The following is a 13151-nucleotide window of genomic DNA, read 5'->3' on the forward strand; positions in this document are numbered from 1 at the left end:
CGCTCGCGCAGAAGATCGTCAGCATGATCTTCCAGGCCATCGCCAAGCACTCCGAGGTACTGTATCTGTCTCTCTCTAGGGCTCCCGTTCATCTACCAGCAGACGCGCGACTGCCTGAGCCTGCAGCAGACGCGCGCGCTGGTGTTCGCGCTGTGCCGCTGGAACGAGCCGCTCGCGCAGAAGATCGTCAGCATGATCTTCCAGGCCATCGCCAAGCACTCCGAGGTACTGTATCTGTCTCTCTCTAGGGCTCCCGTTCATCTACCAGCAGACGCGCGACTGCCTGAGCCTGCAGCAGACGCGCGCGCTGGTGTTCGCGCTGTGCCGCTGGAACGAGCCGCTCGCGCAGAAGATCGTCAGCATGATCTTCCAGGCCATCGCCAAGCACTCCGAGGTACTGTATCTGTCTCTCTCTAGGGCTCCCGTTCATCTACCAGCAGACGCGCGACTGCCTGAGCCTGCAGCAGACGCGCGCGCTGGTGTTCGCGCTGTGCCGCTGGAACGAGCCGCTCGCGCAGAAGATCGTCAGCATGATCTTCCAGGCCATCGCCAAGCACTCCGAGGTACTGTATCTGTCTCTCTCTAGGGCTCCCGTTCATCTACCAGCAGACGCGCGACTGCCTGAGCCTGCAGCAGACGCGCGCGCTGGTGTTCGCGCTGTGCCGCTGGAACGAGCCGCTCGCGCAGAAGATCGTCAGCATGATCTTCCAGGCCATCGCCAAGCACTCCGAGGTACTGTATCTGTCTCTCTCTAGCGTTCCCGTTACCAGGCCATGGCGATATTGGCGTTGCACTCCGAGGCACTGTCTATTAGATAATGTACCCCTAGGATTTCCTATAGATTTATTAAGCGGACTGCCTGATGAAGACCTATGCAGAAATGCGCTGGCGCAGAAGATCGTCAACATGGTCTTCTATGCGCGAAATCGTATTCTTCCTCAGACACCTTAAAGTATTTTTATTTCGAACCAAACTGTTGGCATAACCTTGACACAAAAGTGTAAGCTTTTCATCCCTGGACGGGTTCAGGACTAGGACAAATCTGGGGAAACTTGGACGGATGGAAGCCCTTGATTAGCTAGGCTAGCTTTATCGTGCTGTTGGTATGATTGTAAATTGTCAACTCGATCAGGGATCGGCAAACTTTTGGGAAGAAGAGCCAGCTGCAGTAGAAATCAACAGTTTTAGAAAGCTCGAAGAACCGCACATGTTGTTTTCAGTGGTGTAAGAACACTCAAGCAAGGGTTAATTTTATAGATGACTTAAAGCCGCATACGGTTCGCAGTTCGCGGTCCGCAGTTTGCCGACCCCTGAACTGGACATTTAATTCTATGCACAATAGTCCGGGGATTGCGGGGGTCACAAACCTAGTCGAAAAAGTTCACAACCACTCTGAGTTGGAATACTTAATAATAATCAGTACGTATGTTTGTCTTTTTGTTAACAGAGCTGCGGATCCTTCTTCAAGTTGCTGACGCTATTGGTTGAAGGAAGCGGCGGCGGCGCGGGCGCAAGCGGCGGGCTGCCCTGTTTTACCCAACTAGTGCTGGCGCGGCTATGGGACTGCGCGGACGTGTGCCCGCACGCTGCGTTAGAGTGGCTCGCGTTACAGGTATCGACAGCGTGGAGTCAAGTCTGTAATTATATTTTCTCAAAAATGGACGGCAAAGTCGACGTTGCCGGTTAAAAAATAGGTCGCGAAGTGCGTAGTTTATGGTCATTCAAAAAATTAAACGGTTAAAAACATTGCAGTCTCGATTTCGGGACTGCAATGTCGCATACAAATTCCATTATTTAACGAGTTCCAAACTTTTTAAAACTTTAAATGGCCATATCAAATGAAGGCATAGGTCCCTTAAACAGCCAAACAGATGATCAGCACTTATTATTATAAAGCCTATAACAGACTATCGCACCGCACCGCGACCTTGGAGCGTCGCACCCATAAGTGAGAGCGAGAAACAAATATCTCTTTCTCGCTCTCACTTATGGGTGCGACGCTCCAAGGTCGCGGTGCGGTGCGATAGGCTGTTATAGGCTTAATGTTGGTACCGCGACTATTTAGGTGTCTCAAATAGGTTGGCGTATTTTCAGCAGAAAAATACACTTCTTTTTTTTTTTAAAGGCGGCAAGCAAATTTTTTTAATGGTTGTATTTTTTTCTGTGAAAATTAGAACGTTGCTTCTATAAGTTCTGTAAAATATTTCTATTTCTTGCACCATTTTTGAGAAAATCACTATATATGACTCGGCTGGAAGGCTACTTGCTGGCTTCGGATTCAATTAAACGGACTCCCAAGGTCGTCCGTTTAAAACGAACCCTCAGCCAGCAAGTAGCTACTTCCGAATCTCGACAATAATGTACTATTATTTACATAAGGAGGTCCAACAGCTAACTAAATGACAATGGAATCTTAAATAGATATATAAAGCCAATTACAGGAACTGTAATTATATGTAATAAAAACATATACTTAAGTAACACGCATCACATACACACACACACACACACACACACACACACACACACACACACACAAATTGCAAACATGAAAGAGATAAGACTCAATCCAAAACTAAACCGAACTAACAACATTCACTTACATAAACCAAACCTACTACCGGTGACAGGACACCAATATTGTAAAAACTAAGAACAAAATAAGGATTGGATACTACATATACAAAGCACTCGCTTACGAGATAAATACAAAATGCCTAATTGAAACACATTTCCGTCAATTTGCGCCTCACGGAGGGAATGTCGCAATTAAATATATCAATATCAAGCTCTTTCGTTAGATTATTCAAATTACGGCTCGCACGGTTCAGAAAACTATTACGTCTGTAGTTGGACGATGTTCGCTTTAATGAGATAGGACGAAAGTGTCTTTTTGACCGATATCATGGAACTATTATCCGTTGGTGGGAATGAACATTAACATTTGATGATTGTTTGTGTCAGGTCCCTCGCAACAAGGCGGCGCACGCTTGGGCGCTGCGCACGGCGGAGCGCTGGGTGGAGCCGCAGCTGCTGGCGGCGGCGGCGGCGCGCGTGCGGGCCGCCGCCGCGCTGCTGCTGGTGGCGCTGGTGCCGTCGCAGCACTTCCGCCAGGGCTACGCGCGCGCGCGCCCGCCGCCCGCCGCGCCGCACCAGCCCAAGCTGCCCGACACCGCGCACCACACGCTGCACCAGGTATGTACACTAGTGTACACCTGCCGGCTACGAGCCTAGAGCGACCCCAAACCTAGCCTAGAGGGACGTACACATCCTGTCACTGCTCTTCAACGTCCTGTTCAATCCAACCTCCCCACCATATCTTTCTGAAAGATTTACATACCTGGCGGATGGTAGTGGTCATCGCTTGAGATCGAGTGCGAACCTGACTCTCGCTGTACCGTGTAACAAGACTCGGTCATACTCCAGGTCGTTCACAGTGCGCGCTGTGCAGTTGTGGAACAAGTTGCCGTTATCCCTTAGACAGTCCCAGTCGGTAGCATCTCTCAAGACTAAATTGCATAAACTATGGCTATCCAATGACTTGTGTTCTGGTTGAGTACTAAGTCTTTTTATTTAATTATGTTTATGTATATATTTATTTATATGTATGTATTCATATTAATATGTATTATATATGTGTATTTATATTAGAATGTAGGCTAAAGGTTTTGATTATTTACTTGGGTAATAATTGAACCATAATTTGCTTTTCAGTACATGTGTTCGTTTGTCTGTCATTTTCATTTGTCTACTCTCAATTGCTCAAAGGTTGACTGTAAGAGATCCCTTATAGGGATAAGTTCGCCTTTGTACATTGTATACTTTCTTTTAATTGTATCTTAACCTGTCTTATGTACAATAAAGTGTTTACATACATACATACAAACCGCTTCAAACATTCAAAGTACCCATTCAATATACACAGTTAAAACAAACAACAACGGTTGCACTCCGGGAGTGCCGATAGAAGTGAAAACTCACCTCACTATGTCACCGACGCCCGGTAACACGATACATACGTTTAGCGGAGGTATTCTATTTATTTATTATATATTATTATCATTCTCAAATAAGATCACACTTTTTCATTGACATGTTTATTTACATACTGCCATGACGACGTCAAATTATTTGAACATAGGTGAAGAGTCTTGAAAAGGAGTCCGCAACATAAATGTCAAATAACATTGAGTTATATATTAAAAACGGGTCACTCACTTATTTTAAGTCGAAAAACGCTCGACATGTTTCACTTCGTACCGAGAAGTGTCATCAGGAGCTTGCGTTTACGGTGACGGACCGGCGCAGACTGCACCATCCATCCATCCATTAGCGAGTGAAGTAGTGAGTGTTGTGTGCAACCCATAGTTTGACAATAATGCCATAAATGAGGGTAGTTTCTCGCCCCCGCCACCGCCGCCACCGGCGCCTGCGCCGAGTCATCGGGCGCGGAGAGCTGCGGCCCGCAGTCTGCGCCGGTCCGTCACCGTAAACGCAAGCTCCTGATGACACTTCTCGGTACGAAGTGAAACATGTCGAGCGTTTTTCGACTTAAAATACGTGAGTGACCCGTTTTCAATATATTTAATATGTCTTTGTCTCACGGAAGTTTTGTTATTAATATTGAGTTTTTCTTTATTGATTTAAATGCCATCTAAATTATGAGTGGCCACCTTACGGGGCTTACGGTCACGAGATCGCCTTACGCCCCTTACGGTCACGTGATCGCCTTACGCTGTCTCGAGTTTATCATTTTTACCCCACCTCAAAAAGTGCCCAACGCCGCTAAAGAAGTTTTCACTTCAAATATCTCAACGTATTTTTAAGCCACCCTGTAATATCACCCAATTTGCAGGTGTACACCATGCTCCTGGGCAAGCTGAAAGCGGCGCGGAAGTACACCGACATAGCGGTGCATGGCACCATGAAGCTGACGGCATACTTCGGCGTCATGTCGTACTGCGTCGTCAGCCGCGTCGAGAAGCTCATGGTAAGGAACATCTCTTGCAAACAATATTATTAAATGAGTGTCGAGTCAAATTCTCATGAAAAAAAAACAACTGAGGACATATTCGTGCTAAAACCAGCCTGATGCGTTCAATGTAAACAATTTGGACTGATTATTAACAGATTTTTTACTTGTAACTTAAAAAAAAATTGAGCTCAGTCTCCTTGTAAATTGGACCTGTTTGTGGATTTTAATGTTTGAAGTTCTATGTTAAATTTTTAAACTTAGTTATAAAATAATACGTACTTGCAACAATAACTACATCATAATATTATATAAAACAAACTCGTTTTCCATACGTTTTTATTTCGTCAGGTGACAACTAAACCAAAACCACCACACCACAAGCCATAGTGAAGTAAATCATGTTATTACCTGAATAAGGTCGATTTTTGTTTAATTATTTTTCACTAGGTAATTAGTGAGTTTTGGTTGTCACCTGACGGTTTATAGTCCGTTAGTCATTTGTCCTGTTCTACAAATCTAGTACTCTTTCATCCCAAACGATTTTTCTTAATCTCCGTCGTCTCTTCCCACCTAGTTCGGGCAGTACTTCAACGACCTCTGGGACCTGTACCACCCGGCGATATCCGAGCCCTCAGTAGCGGTTCATCCGAACAAACAAGCGCTATTGACGTTTTGGCACGCCGTGTGTGTCGATTGCGCGGAAAATGTTCAGCTGGCGGTTGCGAACCAGCGGCTTACGAAGCACATAGCGTTCAATTATATACTGTAAGTGCTTGCATTATGGTTCATTTTTAAGTGCACTATAAAAATAAACTCTAGACTATGTGTTTGTGGTTAGAAATGTTAATGGTAAAATAAAATATAATAAAAACCGATCAAGTGCGAGTCGGACTCGCGTTCCAAGGATTCCTTACATTACTCTATTTTTAACATGTATTTTTGTATATGGAACGTGATGAAATGTCTAAAAAACCCGTAGGGGTCGGATCAAAAACTAAGTATTTAAGTCCGAGTCACGCTTGACTGCACATTTCTAATAGGTTTTCCTGTCATCTATAGCAGCGGTCGGCAACCTGCGGCCCGCGGGCCGCATCCGTGAACCTGTCATTTGCGGCCTGCGAGCCTCCCTGACTATTTTGTATGTAATATTGACAAACGACAATGTCTAACAAAGTCATAAATATTAACAAAGTGCGGCCCGCGTCAACTTCGTTAACTACTACGTGGCCCTTGGCTGCTAAATAGTTGCCGACCGCTGATATAGGTATAGGTATAGGTAGGACCTATTTTGTGTATTTTTTTCAAAATTTTAGATGATTTTTTCGGAGATAAAAGGGAGGGGGGGGGGGGGGTCGGACAGACAGACAGACGCACGAGTGATCCTATAAGGGTTCCGTTTTTTTCCTTCTGAGGTACGGAACCCTAAAAAAGCCTGGGTGTATACTGTATATGGTTGTCATGAATGGATATCCCTCGCAGTGCGGACCACGAGGACGGCGAGGTAGTAGCGTACAACCGCGCTATGCTCCCCCCGTACTACGCACTCCTGCGACTCTGCTGCCGCCGCTCGGGCGCGTTCGCTCGCTCGCTCGCGCAGCACCAGAACATACACTGGGCGTTCCGCAACATCGCGCCGCACGCGCACCTCTACCCCGGCGCCGCGGAGGAGCTGCTCAGGTACGAATATACTACCGGTACAATATGTAATGAGAAGCGCTGGTGGCCTAGCGTTAAGAGCGTGCGACTTTCAATCCGGAGGTCGCGGGTTCAAACCACGGCTCGTACCAATGACTTTTTCTGAACTTAAGTACGAAATATCATTTGATATTTACCAGTTGCTTTTCGGTGAAGAAAAACATTGTGAGGAAACCGGACTAATACCAACAAGGCCTAGTTTCCCCTCTGGGTTGGAAGGTCAGATGGTAGTCGCATTCTTAAAAACTAGTGCCTACGTCAATTCTCGAGATTAATAATTCGGCAACGGCGACTGCTTCAACTCCGTTGCTGTGTCTGGTGCGCTCTGGTTGCTGTCTCGGGATTCATTGCCAAGCGGACCCCAGGCTCCTAAGCCGGGATAACGCGGGGAAGGTGACAATATTTAGGAAGGCTTTATCGCCAGACTTCCCGCCAAAGGAACAAAGCTCATTCCCACTTAGATACATGGCACACCAAGAGTAAGGGGGTATCTCGCTCGTTTCTTCCCAGAACGTACAGACATGGGGTTCTTCAAGAAGCTGGTATTCAGGGTTCCCAAGGGTCGACAACGCATAAATGGCTCTTCCGGACGACGGTGTCCGAAGCCGAAAGCTTCACTATCAATTTGATGGTGACTGTACTAAGCGTATGAAATATGAAAGTAGCTCGCTACCATGGTGGTATTCGTTGAAAAGTAACCCCTTGCAAATCGAACGCTGTTTGCGCACTTCTCTTATAATCTGTGCCAATATCGGTCTTAAAAATGTGTTGTGTGTGTAGGCTAGCGCGTATCCTTGCTGCGCGCGGTAGCGGCAGCAGCGGCAACAGCAACAGCAGCAGCAGCAGCGGGGAGACTGACGGGCGAGAAGCGGCCGCCTTCCGGCGCAGCACGCTCTCCGCGTATCTACAGGGTAAGATTATGGCTAACCTGAGTAGTTATATGTGTAGGCTAGCGCGTATCCTTGCCGCGCGCGGTAGCGGCAGCAGCGGCAACAGCAGCAGCAGCAGCAGCAGCGGGGAGACTGACGGGCGAGAAGCGGCCGCCTTCCGGCGCAGCACGCTCTCCGCGTATCTACAGGGTAAGATTATGGCTAACCTGAGTAGTTATATGTGTAGGCTAGCGCGTATCCTTGCCGCGCGCGGTAGCGGCAGCAGCAGCAGCGAGGAGACTGACGGGCGAGAAGCGGCCGCCTTCCGGCGCAGCACGCTCTCCGCTTATCTACAGGGTAAGATTATGGCTAACCTGAGTAGTTATATGTGTAGGCTAGCGCGTATCCTTGCCGCGCGCGGTAGCGGCAGCAGCGGCAACAGCAACAGCAGCAGCAGCAGCAGCGAGGAGACTGACGGGCGAGAAGCGGCCGCCTTCCGGCGCAGCACGCTCTCCGCGTATCTACAGGGTAAGATTATGGCTAACCTGAGTAGTTATATGTGTAGGCTAGCGCGTATCCTTGCCGCGCGCGGTAGCGGCAGCAGCGGCAACAGCAACAGCAGCAGCAGCAGCAGCGGGGAGACTGACGGGCGAGAAGCGGCCGCCTTCCGGCGCAGCACGCTCTCCGCTTATCTACAGGGTAAGATTATGGCTAACCTGAGTAGTTATATGTGTAGGCTAGCGCGTATCCTTGCCGCGCGCGGTAGCGGCAGCAGCGGCAACAGCAACAGCAGCAGCAGCAGCAGCGGGGAGACTGACGGGCGAGAAGCGGCCGCCTTCCGGCGCAGCACGCTCTCCGCTTATCTACAGGGTAAGATTATGGCTAACCTGAGTAGTTATATGTGTAGGCTAGCGCGTATCCTTGCCGCGCGCGGTAGCGGCAGCAGCGGCAACAGCAACAGCAGCAGCAGCAGCAGCGAGGAGACTGACGGGCGAGAAGCGGCCGCCTTCCGGCGCAGCACGCTCTCCGCGTATCTACAGGGTAAGATTATGGCTAACCTGAGTAGTTATATGTGTAGGCTAGCGCGTATCCTTGCCGCGCGCGGTAGCGGCAGCAGCGGCAACAGCAACAGCAGCAGCAGCAGCGGGGAGACGGACGGGCGAGAAGCGGCCGCCTTCCGGCGCAGCACACTCTCCGCGTATCTACAGGGTAAGATTATGGGTAACCTGAGTAGTTATATGTGTAGGCTAGCGCGTATCCTTGCCGCGCGCGGTAGCGGCAGCAGCAGCAGCAGCAGCGGGGAGACTGACGGGCGAGAAGCGGCCGCCTTCCGGCGCAGCACGCTCTCCGCGTATCTACAGGGTAAGATTATGGCTAACCTAACTAGTTATATGTGTAGGCTTGCGCGTATCCTTGCCGCGCGCGGTAGCGGCAGCAGCGGCAACAGCAACAGCAGCAGCAGCGGGGAGACTGACGGGCGAGAAGCGACCGCCTTCCGGCGCAGCACGCTCTCCGCGTATCTACAGGGTAAGATTATGGCTAACCTGGCTCCGAGGAAAAAGTGTACCATCTACCTTTATCCGAGGAAAAAGTGGACAGACAGACAGACGCACGAGTGATCCTATAAGGGTTACCTTTTTCCTTTTGAGGTACGAAACCCTAAAAAAAGAAAAAAAGTGTCACCGGCTTTCCATACAAAATTTAGGAGTACATGTTGTGAGAGTTCATACAAAATGTATGTGGAACGGTCACAAATCTGGTACATACATCCTTTTTCCTTTTTTTTAATCAGTAGGACAATAGTTGTTAGTTATTCAAAAAATGAAAATGGTAATAATACATTTCCCTGAAAATGTTCAGTCTACCTACGTAGGCGCTAATTCTAAAATAAGGGGTAAAAAAAAAACAATTACGGCTCATGACCTCTTGAAATTTATCGATCAGTACGGATATGATGGTCGTTTTTGTCTACGTGACAGCGTGATAAAACGGTGTCCGTCACTTTCTTTCCCACGGTGTTAAACAGTGACAGTTATTTTATCACGTGGATAAAGATGGATAAAGCTATCCATAATAGGCTGGCTAGTCTTTTATATTTGGTAACATGTTGAGTTTTGTTTCAGGTTTAAACGGCAGGACGTGTTGGACGACGCTGATATCGGCGTTCTGCACGCTGGTCGAGAACGAGGACGACAGGCTGTACGTCGTGTATAACGGAGGGCTGCAGATGACCTTCGAGGTGAGTGCACTCGATACCGACATACTATCAGGTTTGGACGGCAGGACGTGTTGGACGACGCTGATCTCGGCGTTCTGCACGCTGGTCGAGAACGAGGACGACAGGCTGTACGTCGTGTATAACGGAGGGCTGCAGATGACCTTCGAGGTGAGTGCACTCGATACCGACATACTATCAGGTTTGGACGGCAGGACGTGTTGGACGACGCTGATCTCGGCGTTCTGCACGCTGGTCGAGAACGAGGACGACAGGCTGTACGTCGTGTATAACGGAGGGCTGCAGATGACCTTCGAGGTGAGTGCACTCGATACCGACATACTATCAGGTTTGGACGGCAGGACGTGTTGGACGACGCTGATCTCGGCGTTCTGCACGCTGGTCGAGAACGAGGACGACAGGCTGTACGTCGTGTATAACGGAGGGCTGCAGATGACCTTCGAGGTTAGTACACCTGCTAGATAATGTGTATGTGTGCTTTATCGAATAAATGACTTTCTATTCTATTCTATAAGTTTAGGGTTTCGTACCTTATCTTTATTTAAAATTTACCGCGAAAAATTATATCTTATCTGGATATATTTGTACGTGGACAGAAAATATTTTCTTATAACTACTATCAGGGTTATTAGGAACTCTTTGTTATGGGCATTTTCTTTTACCTTGTATATGAAAGCCTGACTTAAGTTATGTTCGTGGCAAATTTGACTGTTTTTTGACGAAACGTATGGTGTTTCATAATGACAATCATTAAATGATGAGTTGCTAAAATTTTAACTTTTGTGGACTTTTGGTTTACATATGTGTCGTTCTTTTGACACGACTGAAAAGTGAAAAATGTCTATATATATGTTGTTTTCTGTAGATGGATGGATCAACTATTTCTTATTGTTATTCTGTCCGGTCAGTCAAGACAATACTATAGTAGCATAGTAGTTTGTTAGAAGACATTGTCGACCACTTTCTTCTGACACGCTTGGTAGATGACCCTCTATGGAAAGGGTTTATAAGTTTCACAGAAAAGCGTTTTTGGAGAATTTAAATGCCTAAAAATCAGGTTTTAAAGAGTGATCCAGGGGAACGTAACCATATTTAATTACACAAACGGGTCTACCGCGATATAATTTCATTGTTTTTACCTTTAATTCCGACGTTTCAGCTGAGTTGCACCAGCCACGGTAGACCCGTTTGTGTAATTAAATATGTGTACAAAACGCGAGAGTTTAAAGTGTTATATTGCAAACCGGAACGTAACCATGGCAACGAGTGTCAAGAAAAAGTTGATTCACCCAGGTATAGCCTCTCCACTGTATACAACTAACGCGAGATAATGTTTCCAGGCGTTACACAGTCTACACGCAGTGGTGGTAGAGGGCGGCAGCGGCTCCCACGGCGTGCGAGAGGAGCTGCTGGCGGCGCTGCGCTGGGCGCGGGCGCTGTGCCGCACGCTGCGCACGCGCCGCGACGCCAAGGAGGCGCGCGCGCTGCTGCTCGCCTGCAAGGACTGGCCCGAGTGCGCGCGCCGCCTGCTCACCATGCTCAACCTGCACGCGAGGCCCAAGCAGCTCCGGGACCTGGCGTTAGGTGAGTGGACCGAATTTAGTGTATATGTCGGCGGCCGATCGTAAGATCAGGCAGATCGTAATGTTCCTGTGTAATGTTTTGACGATAGTGACATTAAACCAATATATAGGTAGGATACGTTCAAGCGCTGGTGGCCTAGCGGTAAGAGCGTGCGACTTGCAATCCGGAGGTCGCGGGTTCGAACCCCGGCTCGTACCAATGAGTTTTTCGGAACTTATGTACGAAATATCATTTGATATTTACCAGTCGCTTTTCGGTGAAAGAAAACATCGTAAGGAAACCGGACTAATCCCTAAACGAGCCTAGTTTACCCTCTGGGTTGGAAGGTCAGATGGCAGTCGCTTTCGTAAAAACTAGTGCCCACGCCAATTACTGGGATTAGTTGCCAAGCGGACCCCAGGCTCCCATGAGCCGTGGCAAAATGCCGGGACAACGCGAGGAAGATGATGATGATAGGTAGGATACGTTCGTTAGGTTGCTTTAGATGCCCGAAGGGCAAACTGCCCCAGGGAACGGTTCAAAGATTTTCACGTTTCACGATATGCCTAGGAATTTCACGATATGCCTGATCTTACGATCGGCCGCCGACATATAGGATGTAGTTACATTTAGAGTCTGTGCGGAAAGAGAAGAGTTGTGGAGTGTATTGGGTTCCATACGTTTCCACGACTCTTTTCTTTCCGCACAGACTCTAGATTAGGTCAGCTTGGAAGGGTAGAGCTATATGCCAACTTTCTCTATACAAGAAATTCTTTGATTCGTCGCTCCTTTTGCTGCTTGCGTCGAAAATAATCAGAGTATCAGTTTCTTTCGAGCCACGTTCCATTTATTCCGGTTCTCGGCAGCATGAACCGCTTTGGCAATTTGAATGTCGAGGGTAGGGCGGATTTGGACAACTCAGCACATGAGTTCTTTGAAACTTTTTTCGACGCCTTGTTTTGCTTTATGTGAACTATCGGTTTAATGTAATGAATATTGTGTAAGATATACTTGGTCAACCAGATCTTGACAGTAGAAAAAGGCGGCAAATTTGAAAAATGTAGGCGCGAAGGGATATCATCCTATAGAAAATTTGAATTTCGCGCCTTTTTTTACTGACAAGATTTGGTTGACCAGCTATATGTAATGTGCAGGCGTGCTGCGCGAGCTGGTGATGATCGGCGGCGGCGCGGCGCTGGGCGCGCTGGTGCCGCTGGCGGCCGGCGTGCACGCGTCGCGCGGCGCCGCCCGCCCGCGCACGCGCGCCAGCCTGCACGCCTGCCTGCCCGCCCGCCCCGCCCTGCCGCCCGGCCACACCCAGCCCAACGTCTACCGCCCCTACCACAAGTTCATCGGTGAGTGTAACATGCAGCCTGCACGCCTGCCTGCCCGCCCGCCCCGCCCTACCGCCCGGCCACACCCAGCCCAACGTCTACCGCCCCTACCACAAGTTCATCGGTGAGTGTAACATGCAGCCTGCACGCCTGCCTGCCCGCCCGCCCCGCCCTACCGCCCGGCCACACCCAGCCCAACGTCTACCGCCCCTACCACAAGTTCATCGGTGAGTGTAACATGCAGCCTGCACGCCTGCCTGCCCGCCCGCCCCGCCCTACCGCCCGGCCACACCCAGCCCAACGTCTACCGCCCCTACCACAAGTTCATCGGTGAGTGTAACATGCAGCCTGCACGCCTGCCTGCCCGCCCGCCCCGCCCTACCGCCCGGCCACACCCAGCCCAACGTCTACCGCCCCTACCACAAGTTCATCGGTCAGTATCACACCCCTAGCTTAGCGTCAACAACGAAATGAGGATT

This window comes from Cydia amplana, chromosome 17 (genome assembly GCF_948474715.1).
Source record: "Cydia amplana chromosome 17, ilCydAmpl1.1, whole genome shotgun sequence".
Taxonomy (NCBI): Eukaryota; Metazoa; Arthropoda; class Insecta; order Lepidoptera; family Tortricidae; genus Cydia; species Cydia amplana.